The sequence below is a fragment of the Lygodium microphyllum genome, chromosome 29 (assembly GCF_053477565.2).
Source record: "Lygodium microphyllum isolate KBCC chromosome 29, Lygodium_microphyllum_v1.1.10, whole genome shotgun sequence".
NCBI classification, from domain to species: Eukaryota; Viridiplantae; Streptophyta; class Polypodiopsida; order Schizaeales; family Lygodiaceae; genus Lygodium; species Lygodium microphyllum.
In genome coordinates, this window is record NC_141163.1 from 28,962,900 (window position 1) to 28,977,544 (window position 14,645).

Here is a 14,645-nt window from a genome sequence, read left to right on the forward strand (position 1 = left end):
TGAAATGGGCTATAGAGTTTGGGTTCCAAGCATGAGAAAGATGCTACATAGCCAAGATGTGGTATTTAATGAGTCAAAGCTGCTACAAAATGACACATCTAATGACTCGAACAAAAAGAAAGTTAAATTTCAGCATGATCAGTTACTTGAGCAGCCATCAGCCACTGAAAATTCAGCTCCTTTTGATGTTGATTATGACAATTAGTGTATCATTATTGAGCCAAATGAAAATGGGCAGCAAGGGGATGCTGAATATCATCTTGAGCACCAAAATCAGCATGCTGAAAATGAATTACAACAGCCTGAAATTGTATTACAGCAACCTGAACATGCAGTTTAGCAGCCAAACAATGAGGTCATTGGCATTCCCTTGGATGTGGATCCATTATCGAACAACACAGATCATTGGGTAAGAAGGTCTACACATGTCAGACGACCTATACAAAGATTTGATTCTTCCTTGGATTGCATTTTGCTCACAGATGAAGGTGAGCCTCTTCCGTATAAAGAGGCCTTATCATGTGAATTAAAGAATAAGTGAAGCTACCTATGCAAGAAGAAATGAAGTCATTGTATCAAAATGATACTTGGGATTTGGTTACATTGCCCAAGGATAGGAAAGCCATTCCTAACAAATGGGTCTATAAAATCAAATATGTGGATGGCAAACCCAAATACAAAGCCAAACTTGTAGCTAAGGGCTATACACAAAAGGAGGGCATTGATTTTCAGGAAGTGTTTTCTCCTGTTGTCAAAATGACCACTCTTCGAGTGTTATTTGCCATTGTAGTATCTATGGATCTTGAACTTGATCAGATGGATGTTAGAATTGCATTTCTGCGTGGTGATCTGGAAGAAGAGCTGTACATGAAACAATCCGAAGGTTTTGTTATACAAGGAAAGAAGCATTTGGTATGCAAGCTTAAGTGAAGCTTGTATGGTTTGAAACAAGCTCCTAGACAATGGTATAAAAAGTTTGATGCCTTCATGCTCTCACATGGATTCAAAAGGAGTAGCACAGATCACTGCTTATATATTAAGAAGGCTGATGATGGAAGCCTTATTATACTTGTGCTTTATGTGGATGATATGCTTATTGTTGGTAAGCATAAAACCCAGATTAATGCATTGAAAAGACAGCTGAATTCAGCCTTTTCCATGAAGGATTTGGGTGCAGCTGAACATATTTTGGGCATGGATGTAATACGAGATAGAGAGCAATAGCTCTTATTTCTCTCACAAGAAAAGTACATCAGCAAAGTACTTGATCGCTTTTCTATGGCTGATGCTAAGCCTCTTGGTGTACCTTTTCCACCTTATCTTAAGCTTAGCAAAGCAAATTGTCCAAAAGATGATTAGGCAACCAATTCTATGAAGGGTGTTCCTTATGCTTCAGCTTGTGGTTCACTCATGTATGCTATGGTTGCCACTAGACCAGACATTGCTTATGCAGTGAGAGTTATAAGCAAGTTCATGTCAAATCCTAGCAAAGCACATTGGGAAGCAGTGAAATATATCTTACAGTACCTTAAGGGCACACAAAGAAAATGTATTTGCTATGGCAAGGGTGGTACGTTAGATCTACAGGGATACTGTGATGCAGACATGGCAGGTGACTTGGATACTCATAAGTCTGCTAGCGGGTACATCTTTACCTTGACTGGTGGGGCGGTTTCTTGGTGCTCTAGACTGCAAAAAATAGTAGCACTCTCTACCACTGAGGCTGAATATATTTCAGCCACTAAAGCTTCAAAAGAAGCAGTTTGGCTTGATCGTTTGGTCAAGGATTTTGGGCTGCCCACCAAAATACCTATACTTGGATGTGATAGCCAAAGCGTTGTATGCCTGGCTAAGAATGCCATGTTTCATGCACGTACCAAACATATTGATGTTCGGTATCATTTTATCATACAGGTTCTGGATGATAGTCAAATCATAGAATAACCCTGCAAATGTTCTCACTAAAAGTCTTGCAAAGGCTCAACATAAGCATTGCATTAGACTTGTGGGAGTTGGTTAAAGGTTCGCTTAGGACCTTTAAGTGGAAGGTTGTTGGGTGTAAAGGCCCTTTACGCTCTCCCATGTATCTCCCATATATATATTACTTCACACACATGAACTCACCCTAGCGGATGTAAGTGTACCATACTCTAAGTATAAATACATTATTTTATTATTTGTGTACCACACTGATACACACCTATCCGTCGACTCACTCTCACACTATCTCACTGTTCAGCACTGTTCAATTCAATTCAGTACTATTGAGCACCTCAATTAATGGGCCTGCCCTCTCTCTCTACTTCCGCTTCAACTCTACACTGACAGTATGTTTGACATGAGATCACTACTTAGTGTACTAGTCATTATGAGATATATGCAGATGAGTATGAGTTTCACCCGAGCACTAGAACTATACTTTTGCATCAACTGATGATCAATTTGGCATAAATTTTGCCTCAATTTTGAGACATAAATTTTGATCGCTTTTAGCTCAATTTTTTATCAGCTTGAGAACCGTTTATGGTCACTTTTTGAATCAGTTTTTGCATTGATTGCTGGTCACTTTTTGCAATGAGTTTGTGATCCGTTTGGAGTCACATTTGCAACAATTTGTGATCAGTTATCAAATCAACAAGTGATCAGATTATGCTCAATTTTTAATGGTTTACATCTAGTTCCATGGACAACAGCATATGTTATGATGCCATTGATGTTTTAGCCATGGTTTATGCTTGGTTATGCTATGCTATGGTTTGGTTTTGCCAGATGAGTTGAGCTCATGAGAAATAGGCATGTCACATGATAATCTGGCAATGTTTTTTAGATTCTTTGTGAGTCTTATGTTATGTTATAATGATTGGTAATTTTCAGCATGTGCTAGGTATATGGAATGGTTGAGCAACAGTGCACAATGTTGTGTTAACTATGATGCCTTGTGGAAATTCCAATCCACTATTTTGCTTTTGATGCATTTGGCAGTGCAATAGTGAACAATTGCAAGGATTTTAAGGGGGAGGGTTGTCATGAGGACATGTATTTTTGAAACCTTACTTAACTTGTAGATTAATTTTTAATCACATGGTTAAGTAAATGTCGTACATATGTAACTGGGGTTAGAGTAAATTTACAAGCTCGGGACCCGAGAAAATCATAGGATGTCAAAGGCAAAAGTTGCTATAAGTTATGCCGCATAGGTACTTGGTGATATCTGCTACTAGTTGTTGGCCTGGGTCATCCATTTGACCATGAGTGTCAATTGGTGACACTACAAAAGTGGCATTTAATGGTACCTAATGTCAATTTGATGGTCAAAGATAGCGTAGAGACACTTAGAAATGCAAGTTGCCTAGCCAATTTAATTATTGGCCAATCTGATTATTTTTCAGATCACCGAAATAATTATTAGATTAATTTTCAATATTTAAAGACTGAATATTAATATTTAATTATGGATAATGCTGAAAAAACCATTTGGGAAGGCTGTCACTTGTCAAAAATGCCCATGCAAGATTAAAAAACGTCTTTAGAAGCTAAAAAGAGGCATTTTTAGTGTATTCAGTCTGCAAGAGAGAGAGAGGAGATATTGTTGGTCTAATTTGCAACCATTGGAGGACCTTCTGAGACAACCAGGGGTAGGAGAAGACCAATCAACAGCACATGAAAGCATCTACATGCTATTGGGACAAGGCAGCAGCAGTAAATGATTGATTTTCTTCAGTTCTTTGCAGTAGCAGTATATGACATATTTTCTTCACTTCTTCGCGAAGAAAGTCTGAATTTTCTCTCTCCTCAGCGTTCTCTCTCATCTCCTAGCATTTCTACAGTCTTGCTTCAAAGATTGCAGCATTGAGATCACCAAAGGCTAATAAATTTCAGATTTCTCTGCTGTAAACCCTAATCTGCAACAAAAATTAGGGTTTAGCAGTAGCCTCAAGAAGTGTGCCAAAAATTGGAAGCTCCAAGACTTGGATTCAACACGGCCAAAGCTGTTTTAAGCCTATTCAAGTGGAAGGATTAAGCTACTAAAAAACAAAGGTATTAAACCCGAAAACATGGATGATAATGACTAGGCTGATTTAGATACACTATGCAAGTCCACTATCATTTTATCACTCTCTGAAGAGGTCCACAATAATCTTGTTGAAAATGAAGATCAGAGTGCATGGAATCTATGGGAAAAGATTCAAGAACTTTATGCAAAGCAAAGCCCTACTTCGCAGATGTATTGGCTTAAATAGTTGATGGATCTCTGCATGAAGGAGGGGACCCCATTATCTACTCACTTTAGCTAGTTTCATTCTATCATGAAGAATCTACTTCAACAAGGTATTGAGTTTCAGGATAATCTACATCCTTTGTTTCTGCTTGGCACTTTACTTAAGTCTTGGGATGTATTTCGCACTATGATTTTTGTACCAATAAACTTGATGGGCTGAAATTGAAAGATGTAGAGAGTGCTCTTTTGACTAAAGAAATTCACAAGAAAAACAATTATGCTTCCCGCAGTTCACATGCTTTATCTATTAGAGGTAACAGAAGTGGCAAGAAAAATAATGATCGTCATGGGAAGGACTCTTAAAAGTCCCAGTCTAAGTCACGTGGACGCAGCAAGTCCCATGGACGTAATGTTAGCAGAGTATTTGTCAGCTCGTGTGTGAGTTTGAGCTTGATCTGGGCTGGGCATTTTTATTAGGTATTTTAGGTATTTTCTGGTGTGGCATTTTATGCCAGTGGAGCATTTTATGCACCAGTCGGCCAGCATTAATGCTATCCGACCAGCATTATTGCTCCCCACTTTTTCAATCTATATATACTCAGTGGCTCCTCCTCAGTCATCATCATCATCATCTTCACCATCTGCAGACTCTGTGGAGAGAGGAGCCAGAGCCAGTGCCAGTGCCCACGCAGCTAGTGACTCACTATTGTATGCGACTGTCTCATGTTCAGATATATGGATTCCATTTCCCGTGCATACATCTGAGTTCTCATCTGTATCGTGTTCTTTTCTTTTCTCTTTTTGTCTTGTGTTTCAGCAGTTTATTTCAGCACATGTATATGCTTCCACCGCTGCTCCACTTCTGACATGGTATCAGATTTCAGGATCTGTGCTCCTGCTGTGTTTTATTGCTGATTTCAGGACTGTTTTGTACCCCTGCTGATCAGGCGACTGCTGTAGCAGCCCGGCGACCTGTTTTGGGGCTGTTTTCAGCCTGCGTTTTTTGCAGTTTTGCCATCATTTGCTGCCTACGCACCCTCTGCTGCCTGCATTTTTCATCTACAGTTGCTGGCAACAGTTTTCTGCCTGTTTTGCACCAGTTTACAGCCTGCGTTTTGCTGATTCCGCATCTCTCGTGGCTGGGTGACTGTTAATTCAGGCCGTTTTTGCTGTTTTTGGCAGTTTCTGACTGATTTTTTGACTTTCTGCAGCAGCTTTTGTCTTCTATTGATCAGATTTTGGGTTATATTGCATGTGAACTCTCATTTTCTGCAGTCTGTGCTTGTGCTTTGGCTGCGTTTCCTCTCTAAATTCCATCTCTTCTCTACTTCTCTTCTTATCCTCTCCATATGGCTCCTCCGTGCACTTCCACTGATGATAAGTTACATGGACCTGATTATCTCACGTGGAGTGCTATCATGAAAGCTTGGTTTGTGCAGAAGCGGTTATGGTACATCGTCTGTGGAGCTATTCCTCGACCTCTCCGTCCTTTTCCTCTTCTTGAAGACTTTGATGAGGACAACCATGAGACATCCTTGAGATTACAGGGGCGGCTTCTGGCACATTATGGAGGCGAGACTTATGTAGCTTCAGAGAGGGGTGACGGGAAGAAGAAGTCGAAGGCCCAGTGTTATCACTGTGGCAAGAAGGGACATTTGCGGAAGGACTGCAAGATGTTAGCGGCTTCCAGGAAGAAGGAGCAGAAGACGAAGCGGAATGTTAACTCTACCGATGAGTCCTCTCCTTCATCAGACTCCGACTCCGTTCCTCCGACCAAGGTGAAGTCCAAGGCACGGAAGGGATCCTCTTCTTTGGATCACGGGAAGGGCTTGGTGGCCCCTTCCTCGGCTGCTTTCTAGTGGTGGTGATGAGGTCATCCCTCACGACTCTCTTGTGCCAGAGAGGGAGTGTGAGCGGGTGTTCAGATGGGGCAGCCACGCCTCATCTATACTTTTATACAGGTGCACAGGTTCCAGAGTGGGACGTCCTTGACGCATTGACTTCAGTCTGGCGGAATCAAATCCTGGAGCTGGGATTGACATCCAAGTTCATGATGAGCTGGTTATCTGACAAAGAGCGGGAGGCTTTTGTTTGGAGCTCACATGAGGGGACACTTTGGCAGTCTGGCCAAAGGCGGGGAATCCATGGTCACCTATGTTCCGGGGCATTTTTGACAAGATGGTCTTATATGCTACTGCGAGACATTGGTGATGGACACAAAGACATGCTATGATCTTCTCTATTTTCAGGTGTTTGGTACGATCGACATCGACATCAGGTTCTCTCCGAGGCACCTTGGTGGTGGCTTGATCACCCACTGCTTGGGTATCCATGGTTCTACTTGGTGGTTCTATGTTGTATAGTTTCTCATCCCTTTTCATTGTACTCTTGTATTGTATCAGATCACTCATAATCTGAGAGAGGGTGTTAGCAGAGTATTTGTCAGCTCATGTGTGAGTCTGAGCTTGATCTGGACTGGGCATTTTTATTAGGTATTTTAGGTATTTTCTGGTGTGGCATATTATGCCAGTGGAGCATTTTATGCACCAGTCGGCCAGCATTAATGCTGTCCGACCAGCATTATTGCTCCCCACTTTTTCAGTCTATATATACTTAGTGGCTCCTCCTCAGTCATCATCATCATCATCTTCACCATCTCCAGACTCTGTGGAGAGAGGAGCCAGAGCCAGTGCCAGTGCCCACGCAGCCAGTGACTCACTGTTGTATGCGACTGTCTCGTGTTCAGATATATGGATTCCATTTCCCGTGCATACATCTGAGTTCTCATCTGTATCGTGTTCTTTTCTTTTCTCTTTTTGTCTTGTGTTTCAGCAGTTTATTTCAGCACATGTTTATGCTTCCACCGCTGCTCCACTTCTGACACGTAAGTCTAATCTTAAATGCCATTATTGTGGGATAGCAGGACATATATGGCCGCAGTGCCATAAGATGTGCGATGACAAGCGCAAAGAAAAGGGGAAAGAAAAGTGTAAGAAAAATCCAAAGATTGCAACATTATACCTGCAAAGTCAAGCGTAAAGATTGAGGAGATAAATGTCATACACCCTGAGAAGCCTGATTACATCTTAGCAACCTCTTCATGTCATGCCTCTCAACTAACCGAGGCTCGATCTATGCAAGCACAGTGTTGGCTCTTGGATTCGGATGCGTCTTTTCATATAACCCCTACCGTAAGCGGTTTCATACCTATCACAGTGTATCTAGTATTGTGCGCTTAGGTGATGATTGGTCTCTTGCTATTGTTAGCATTGGTAATGTCATTCTACAGTTTCCCTCTAGTAGTACTTTTGTTCTGCATAATGTACATCATGTACCCGCACTGACTAAAAGCCTTATGTCTGCTCGGCAGCTTGATGATGCAAGTTATCATATATGCTTTGGTGATTCTGCATGGAAGATAACTCATGGCAGGCTTGTTCTTGCAAGAGGTGCCAAGTCTGGTAGCCTCTACCCCTTGGTTGTATTTGGTACTATTGACCATGTTTTGTTAGTGGGTTCTATCCCACATGTATCTCTCTAACATGTTCGTCTTAGGCATATGTCACTTAAGGGAATGAAAATACTTAGTGCTTTGCAATATCTTCCGCCTTTTGACTACTCACATTTTGAGTCGTGTTATCATTGTTTATATGGCTGGTAGACTAGGAAATCGCATAAAAAGTCTGGTATTCCACGCATGGGTGAGCCTTTGGCTTTTGTGTATTCAAATATATGTAGACCCATGCCCTGTCAATCATTAAGGGGTGTGAAGTACTTTGTCACATTTATTGACGATTATTCACATAAGGTTTGGGCTTATCCCATAAAGCAAAAATCTGATATATTGGCAATCTTTCAATGTTGGCTTGCTTTAGCAAAGAACCAGTGTGAGCATAGGCTGAAATGCCGAAGGACCAATAATGGAGGTGAGTACAACTCACGTGCCTTTGAGCAATTTTGTGACGAGCGGGGTATTAAGCGTCAGTTGACCACCCCTTACACCCCTCCCCAAAATGGTATAGCTGAGCGTATGAATAGGACTATCCAGGAGAGGATCCATAGTATGCTTAGCCAAGCAGGCTTACCACAACATTTTAAGGCTGAGACAGTCTCTATTGCCGTGCATCTCATTAACATGTCACCTTGCAATGGTATTGACTTTCAGGTTACAAAGGAGATATGAATAGGAAAGCCTTCCTCACTTTCTTGACTCTCATCCTCTCCCAAGGAACATGATAACTCTTGGTCCTTAAAACAATCTGGTCTCTCATTTTCTTCTCTACAACTCAGATCCAACTCTAGCTCATCTTTATAGTCCTCAAGCTCCAAAGTATCATCCCTTGATCCCTCTTCTTTAGTTAAATCTCTAACCACTTGACTAGAAGTATCCGTGGTCAATGGGTATGAATTCACACTCCTAGACTCTTCACTCCAATCAGTCAAACAAGTATTTTTCTCCTCAACCACCCTATGGAGTTTCTCCTCACATACTTCAATTGATTTCTCACAAGTCAACTAATCTCTCCTAAATAGAGAATATAGTATACCTCTCTCAAGATAGGCATAAATAACTCTCTTCTCCTCAAAAACTTTTCTCTCAACTCGCTTTGAACTCAATCTTTCCCTTGGTTCATCAAACCCTAACTCTTTTTTTCTTTTGGTCTTCCTCTCTCGATATTGAGCTATCTTCACCGCTTCCTCAAAAGTCTTAGGGTTTTTTACCTCTAATTTTACTCTCCAATCTTCTAATTTCAACCCATTTACAAAATACACTATCTTCAACATAACTGGGGCTATCTCACCTTCTAACAATGCTAAACTCCATCGATTCCACAATCTCATTTGCATGTCTTTGGATATGAGACCTTCTGCCATGTGCCCAAGGTCAAACACAATAAGTTGCATCCTAAAAGTGTGAAATGCATTTTCCTTGGCTATGGAGATGCAGGTAAGATGGGATATCTCTTTGGGATCCGCAACAGGCGTGGAAAGTAATCCATAACCATGATGTTGTGTTCCATGAGAACAAACTGTATATGTAGCCTAAGAGAGAAAGTTGTTGAGATATGCAGGGTTATCTTTTAGGAGAAGAACCCTACTCCTGCACAGCTAGCTAGACAGCCTACACCAGCAACCAATCCTCATGGCTAGGATGTTAAACAAGATATTGGATAGGCAACACAACTTACATTGAGGCATTCTACAAGAGATAGATGACCTCCTGACCATTATGAGCCCTCCATAAATTATGTCTTGGTTACAAAGAAAGAGAGCCTCTCGCCTATGATGAGGCTATACGCAGGGGTGACAATCACTCTTGGGAGAGGGCTATGCAATCTCAGATTGACTCATTGCATAAGAATCGTACGTGGGATTTGGTTTCCTTGCCTAGTGGCAAGAGGACTTTGCCTTGCAAATAGATGTACAAGTTAAAAAGTACCCCTAGACACCCTAGGCTGGCATACAAGGCCAAATTGGTAGCAAAGGGTTTTGGGCAAGAGCATGGTGTTGACTTTAATGAGGTCTTCTCTCCTGGGGTTATGATGACCACCCTACGCTTAGTCTTGGCTTTAGCTGCACAGCTTGACATGGACTTGTATCAGTTGGATGTCAAGACAGCTTTTTTATATAGGGACTTGCATGATGAGATATACATAGAGTAGTCTAAGGGCTTCGCAGAGCTTAGCAAGGAAAACCTAGCGTATAGATTGAGGAAGAGTCTTTATGGCTTGAAGCAGACACCTAGGGAATGGTACCACAAATTTGATGCATTCATGCAGTCACAGGGCTACAACCATAGTGCTATGGACCCATGCTTATATACGAAAAAAGCTTGTAATGGTTCATTACTGATTTTGATACTCTATGTGGATGGCATCCTTTTAGCAAGGAAAGCTCATGATGAGCTAGATGCTCTTAAGGCTCAGCTCAAAAAGAGCTTTGAGATGAAAGATTTAGGGGACAGGCCTCTTATATACTTCAAACTTGGTATGCGCATTACACATGACAAGTCTCAAGAACTACTCTATCTGTCACAAAAGGAGTATATCCATAAAGTCCTTGAGTGCTTTCATATGCAGGATGTAAAGCCTATTGGCTGTCCATTGCTTTCTCATGTGAAGGCATCACAAGCTGATTGTCCACAAACAAATGAGCAGAGGGCCGAGATGGCCAAGATTCCCTATGTATCCGTAGTGGGCAATCTTATATATGCCATGATAGCCACCCGTCCAGATATTGCATTTGCAGTTGGTGTTGTGGCATGTTATATGGATACACCTGGCAAGAGGCATTGGGATGCCGTGAAGGGTATCATGAGGTACCTGAACAGCACTACTGATATGTGCATCTATTATGGCAGCCAGGATACAGGAGTCGTGAGATACACTGACTTTGACTATGCAAGACATGCAGATAGTAGGAAGTCCACTTCTAGCTATGCATTCACTTTTGCTAGAGGTGCTATTTCATGGGTATCCAAGGTGCAGAAATACACAGCCCTTTCTACTACACAGAGGCCAAGTATGTTACAACCACTGAGGCTTGCAAGGAGGCCATTTGGTTAGGTCATTAGGTTGCTAACCTTGATATTGCAAATGCTATCCCTACACTACATTCGGATTCTATGAGTCCTATCCACTTAGCCAAGAATCCAGTCTTCCATGCGAAGACAAAAAACATTGAAGTGAGGTATCACTTTATTTGTGAGGTAATTGAGGACAGGTCTGTTGACCTTTGTCAAAATCTCAACTTACCAAAATCCTGCAGACTTACTCATGAAAAGCCTCTCTACATAGCGCTTTGCCTTCCTTAGGAGATTGATGGGCATTGGATGAGATGATATCTTTCCTCATCCTGTTATATTTATGTATATATTGTACTGTCTTTTCTTTTTTCTTTTCACTTTTCACTGAGGTAGATTTGCCTTTAAGAGAAAGGTTGTTGGGGGTAAAGGCGCCTCTCCCAAGTTACCTGTGTATTACTACACTAACAATACCCGCATCTACACACTGCAAGCGATGGGCGTCCACCATTGTCACTTCATTTTTTATTCTTTCAGTGACATTTGAATAAAGGGAAGGCCAGTCACACTTTAGGACTGTTGGAGTTCCCACGTTGTGTGTGTGTGTGTGTCTCTCTCTCTCTCTCTCTCTCTCTCTCTCTCTCTCTCTCTCTCTCTCTCTCTCTCTCTCTCTCTCTCTCTCTCGATCTTACTCCTTCCACCATAGCTCTTGCTCTCGCTTGTGCTTCCACTTCAAGGCTCACCTCCCTTCACTATTTTGACCTCTTGAGCAGTTGTCTCTTGCAAATTCAGGTTTTCTGGTTCTTTTGCAAGTTATTAAAGATGTCTTATCACCAATTTGAGGCCTTGATAACTCAAAAGGATGAGGTCTCTCATCACTCCTCTAAGAGGCGGAGAGATTATCACGCTAGTCCTTGCAACGATCGAGAAGAATAAAAGTCACTAAGTCCGTTTGTAAGGCAGCCTTCTTCTCTTCCCTCCCTCCATGTTTCACACAAGACCCGACACCATGGTCTTAAGATACCTCCAATGGCACCCTCTATGCAGGTGCCCATACTTCCTTCTTTGCCCAAGGAGGACCGCTTGGATGGTTTCAACTATTCATTGTGGTCGTTTAAGGTGGAGTGTATTCTCAATATCTTCAATATTCGAGAGTTTGTTTCTCATCCCGTTCCTGGTTCCGTGGAGAATCCCACAGTGGAATCAACAACTAGTGCATGTTCGTAGATTGAATACTATTATGGAGGTTTGAAAGAAGCTCGCTTCTATCTACCATTAGAAGACATTTGCTCACTGCATATCCCTTGAGAAGAAACTTCAAATACTGAATGTCCATAATTCTCCTTCCATGAAGGACCACATTAACAAATCAGAGGACATGAGAGATAAGTTTGCATCTTTCAAACATATCTTTCAAGAACATGGCCATGATTCTATTGACTCAACTTCCTCTAGCATACACAACAATAGGGTCGTTGCCAAAACCTCTTAATGTAGGTGACTATAATGTCACCCTCTTGCCATGATAGCCCAATTTCGCCGAGCATTGAGATGACAATGAGGAGGTAAAAATAATTATTTGAAAGTCTTTTGAAATGCATGCCATGTGATAGGATGATTGGCACTTTGGCGAAGTACATTCCACCATAGGGATGTCTTGTTAGATAGATAATTTGTAGCACACTTGAACTTATCCTTCTGGAAAGAGGATTCTTGGTCAAAATAATCATTGAAATGGCTTAAGCATGACAACAAAGATACAACTCCAACCATGTTTAGTAGTTGAAAGTCTAGTGCAACAAGACTTATTGTCACAATGGGCTCCTACCACTTTATCTTAGAAGGCAATCTGCGATTCACTAAGGTAAATTGCAGGCAGCAAGCTAAGCAGCTCAGGCTATAGATTCTACAAAGCTCACACCTTTATTAAGACGATTGAAGCCTGTTTTTTGCAAGACATACATAAAGATTTCGAAGCTTCAAAGAGTAATCAACCAAGTTTAATAGATCCAGACTAGAAAAGTTTCATCAGAAAGATGACGGATTCTAATACATATATGCATGGATTAGAAGACATCAAGAGATCCAAAGATGACACATACACACACATCAAAAGCTTCATGATTCACACACAGCTAGAATAATTGATGTGCTTGAGAGAAGAAAATATATCAGTAAATCACCTCTAAGACAAGAGTTGAGCGTTAGTGTGTCTCTCATGCAATGCAAACGTATTTTCCTTTCACAGCACATAATATTTTGATCAAAAGAACAATTAGTTGCTAATTCAGAAGGACTGCATCTGTACATTTAGATCCAATTGAAGTAGTGGCAAAACAAGAAATGTGTGTCTCTCCATGTCGTTACAGTGGCACTGAAAGGGGTTTGGGTATGTTACTAAAAGCACAATAACATAAGACTGCTCTGAAGCGATAAGATGACGCTGGTAAATTATGGGATTCCTTCTATCTAATGTTTTCATGCACATCTTAAGCAAATGCACGACAGCCGCAACACGCTGATTCAAACACGGAAACGGGCATTTTTTTCTCCTACTTCCCGAAAATGGCAGCACTTTGTAATCTCACGAAACTGATGAAAGAAACGGGACAAGACATCATCTCCCTCTAGAGATCGGAAGAATCGTTCACAGCAAAACAGACTTGCCTGTGTTTTGAACCGTCCGTCTTCGGAAATTCAAACAAGCTGTATAATGATGTGCATTGCAACAAGATGCCACTGACAGATCTGATCAGGAAACCCTAAACGATCAAAACAACTGAGTCCGTCCGCCAGCCGCATGCGTCCTTCAGCGAACATGTACTTATCAAGAGAGCCCAAAAGTTTCAGCTTACAGCTTAACTAAACAGTCACAGTGTTTGAATTTTCAGAAAAATCTATGTGTATTATCCTATCTCTTATTACATCACATGTACTTGCCTTGAGTCCCAGGGTGGAGCGTTAGTTCATACTATATCTTATTTTACTAGCCTTGGGTCTTATATATTATTTTATTCATCTAGACTCTTAGGGTAGAGCACTAGTTTATATTAGATCTCATTAGCATTCCGTACGCGTTTCGCAATCGTATGACGCTGCCACAAAGTGGGCTGTGAAGTTGTCACGCGGTTGATAATCCATTTCTCCTCTTTCCTCTCTTTGTTATTACTAATTTGTTTCTTTTCTCCCCCCACCCCCCCATTCTCTATGTCTAGAATTTTTTGCCCTCTCTCTATCTCCCCCCCCCCCCCCCCCCAATCTCTCTATAAACTCTATTTCTTTCTTTCTCCACCTTTTCTTTTCTTTTATTCTCTCTCATCTCCTTATTCTCTCTCTCTCTCTCTCTCTCTCTCTCTCTCTCTCTCTCTCTCTCTCTCTCTCTCTCTCTCTCTCTCTCTCTCTCTCTCTCTCTCTCTCATTACAAAAAATTTAAATTTGTAATAGAGAATGTTAGATACACATACAATCTCATCTACACACGACTGTAAGAAAAACACATGCTTGTTTCACGCAATACACATAATATTTAGAAACTATATTCTCTCTCTCTCTCTCTCTCTCTCTCTCTCTCTCTCTCTCTCTCTCTCTCTCTCTCTCTCTCTCTCTCTCTCTCTCTCTCTCTCTCTCTCTCTCTCTCTCTCTCTCTCTCATCAAAATTAAAACTAAAAATCATTTATAAAATTTGTAACATAGAATGCCAATTATACAAACAATCTCTTTTATGCACCAAACTTAGAAACTTTCATCTATACATGAGTGTAAGAAAATACATCCTTACTTCACATAATATTTAGAAACAACAATATTATACCAAAATGGATCATATGTATATCAAAGACTAAGCATTCATGCCACAAAGGGAAGGTATAAGACATCCTACTTTCCATTAGCAAGCCATGAAGG

At 41.1% G+C, this 14,645-nt stretch overlaps 1 protein-coding gene across 1 annotated transcript in view; it reads right to left on the bottom strand.

Moving 5' to 3' along the window:
* The window catches only part of LOC148010484 (uncharacterized), a 38,661-nt gene extending 25,039 nt beyond the window's left edge, over positions 1-13,622 (bottom strand). Inside the window, exon 1 of the mRNA XM_087671966.1 lies at positions 13,410-13,622. The gene's annotated coding sequence lies outside the window, so the exon portion shown is untranslated. The remainder of the gene's footprint in view (positions 1-13,409) is intronic.
* Positions 13,623-14,645: the final 1,023 nt, after the last annotated feature.